This window comes from Plasmopara halstedii, assembly GCF_900000015.1.
Source record: "Plasmopara halstedii genome assembly, contig: Scaffold_525, whole genome shotgun sequence".
In the NCBI taxonomy this organism is placed as follows: domain Eukaryota; phylum Oomycota; class Peronosporomycetes; order Peronosporales; family Peronosporaceae; genus Plasmopara; species Plasmopara halstedii.
In genome coordinates, this window is record NW_020187445.1 from 274,028 (window position 1) to 274,409 (window position 382).

Here is a 382-nt window from a genome sequence, read left to right on the forward strand (position 1 = left end):
ATAAATCCAGAAACCGAACTCGAAGTTGCCACAGTTCTTTCGTCATAGGAGGCCTCACGTAGGTCATCTTGTCGCTTAATCCTGACAATTCGAGATGTCATACTGTCATCGAGTGCACCTGGGCGTGCACGCTTTCTCGTTTTATTCCCACTTCCGGTTGTGTAAGAGTTGCTTGCAGCTGACAGGTTCATTTTTGGAATGTCAAATTTTATGACATTTTCATTCATCTTCATTTTGCCTTTGTCTTCATGATCTGACTTGCTCTCAACTTTTGATCCACTCGCCTGCGAAACTGTCACTTTATCTTCATCCTGTTGTGTCAATGGCCCATTAAGCGTCTTCCTCCGCTTGGCCGACAAGCTGACACCCTTATGTTTATCCA